Source organism: Euprymna scolopes, chromosome 23, assembly GCF_053919585.1.
Source record: "Euprymna scolopes isolate OS-2025 chromosome 23, ASM5391958v1, whole genome shotgun sequence".
NCBI lineage: Eukaryota > Metazoa > Mollusca > Cephalopoda > Sepiida > Sepiolidae > Euprymna > Euprymna scolopes.
The window spans coordinates 93,369,482-93,372,137 of NC_136504.1; positions in this window are offsets into that span (position 1 = coordinate 93,369,482).

A 2,656-nucleotide genomic window follows, 5' to 3' on the forward strand; every position below is an offset into this window, starting at 1 on the left:
ATTATTTGCCCACAAAGCAACATTTTTATATTACATCTGACAATATTATCTTATATGGAAATAGTCTAATATTTGTTTTGATAGACAATCATTTTTATATAAACTCAGTTTTAACTCTAGAAGTGTCCGGTGAGCATGAAACATATTCATATTTATATCTTCTACTCATTTGATGATCACTAATATGACATGTGTCAATGAATCGCGATCAAGTCATGCCCGTTATATATTTAGCTCTTAAGCCAGGAAAAAAAAATTAGCCATAAATTTAAATGTATTGGTAAATGGTAAACATGTATTCCAGAAATTGTCGTGAATATATATACTCATCTATACTCCTATAAATTTAGGTATTTTTGTGTATTGAGATTCATATTAAAAACAGTTTTTTCTATTAATCTGAAATGAAAATACAACATTTTTATACATGCGTCCTGGAATTGCATTTATCTGCAAAATATCTAACTTATTTGTGTATTCTTTTAAACATTCATTTTAATTAATTCCCTATTTTTTCTCTTTTTATGGGATTATTCAGCTTTAGTTTACTATTACGTGTAACTATATTCATGCAGATATCCCTCATGATATATACTTGCGTAATATTTGCATATAGTCGACGCAGCCGTCTTTATAGATTTATGTATACGTATATATATATATATATATATATATATATATATATATTTGTTAAAAGATTTTCCTTCCAACTCATGTCACTTTTTGGTCAACAGACATGAAACTTAATAAATAGGGTATTGGAACCCATGTGAAACTTTATATTTGGGTTTTAGCCGGGGAAAATCGGTGCAAAATGTGAAAATTAAAGAAATGAAATTTCTCAGGTGAAGGTCAAACGACGACATCACGAATATGCATATGTAGCGTATTAGCTATTAATTTATGCTTTCAGTTAAAACCCTGCAGCAAACATATCTTTATAGCTCAGGCATTAACATCGAAGGAAAAAGTAAACTGTAACGTAAACGTCTTGGTTTCTATTCGCGATGGGTGCCGCTGGAGACATTTTTTCTAAGTTTTAAAATCATTACAGTGTATTCCATCCAATATAACACATTAATAAATGCAAGCTGCATTAATCAAAATATCATATTTAAGCGTATTTTAAAATCAGGTTATGCCGGCAGACTTGCTAATAAAAATATAAAAAATGAGATTAATTAATGATTTTTCCTAGATGCATAAAATAGATATTTGTTGCTATTTACTTGGCACCCTATGCGAGGAACGTTCGACCGAATATTGCTTAATATGTGAAGCACTTTCAGCTCCTCACAAAATGAAAATTTGGATTGGGTTTAAAAGTAAAAATTGCCTTTACCTACAATAATTTATCTTTTAAACATAACATTTAGTATAAACAGATACTACAGTTAACTGACAATTAAAACGAGCTAAGGATTACATTCGTTACCTATTCCATATCCGGATATAAATGCATTTATTTATGCACACACACATAGATTGGATATCATTACACGTATGTATAGTGAACCTCATTATATATCTGTAAATATTATACAACTTTTAAGCAGGAAAACAAGAATAATTACCGCGTAACATAAGAGATCTATATAGGTTTTTGTTTATAAATACACAATTGTTAGAAGAGTGTGTCTTCTGAAATGTGGGATCCTGCATACGTCCACAAGTCTGTTTAATATGATATGAAAATATAAACATATTATTTCATAATATTACGTGTTTTCTTTTAAACCTGCCTAATTTTAATTTCAGCACTATTACTTCTTTATCCTCAACAGAAAATCATTAAATCTGATGCTTCCTTTTACGTTTCAATCTACTTAATTGTTTTTTTTTTTATCGTTTGTTTTGTGTTAGTCAACATCTTTAAAAAACAAGCCGATCCATATATTACCGGCTTAGAAATGTCAATGGTTTCGTTATCCGAATACATAAGATATGGCAAAAAAAGATTTGAAACTGAACAAACAGGTTGTTATTAAATTGTAGTTTCGTATAATGGGAATGCTATAGCGGTGAAGCCTTTCTCATACCAAAAGAAACAAAAACCAAAACACAGACGAACATATATAGCTTCGTATAAAGATTACTGTTCTGCTATCTACAAGCATCAGTTTTCTCTACAAAAATATAAAGTAAGAGAAAAGAAATAATCGAACTCATACTTTCTGCAGTTGCGTATATTCATGTCCTGCCTAGCGAGACCATGTAAACTTTCTATAAGGATGGCGGCGCGTGTGTTTGTAAAGCAATAGTTGTTCAATCACCAACCATTAATCACATTAGTCTCTACGGTTGGATTTAATAACATGGAAAAATATAAGTCAACTGGAAACAATGACAGAATAGTCAGTGACCACACACGCAGAACATGAAATCATCAAACCGTTACCGATTGCGCTACTGACAAGGATCAAGGTCGGTGAAATAACGGAAACCAGTGTGTCGACGTGATTATGCTGTATATATTGTTCGCTATTCTTTATCTAATGTATAAAGTAGAGAAAAACAAATAAGAAATGTATCCAATTTTCAAAAGTAAAACCAAATCATTGATTTTAAAGTCCTCTGTATTTTGTATTTATGCCCTGGGGTCAGTGTTTATCAAACCGCGAAGTGTTATTTTTTTGTAGATAACAGTACAACTATT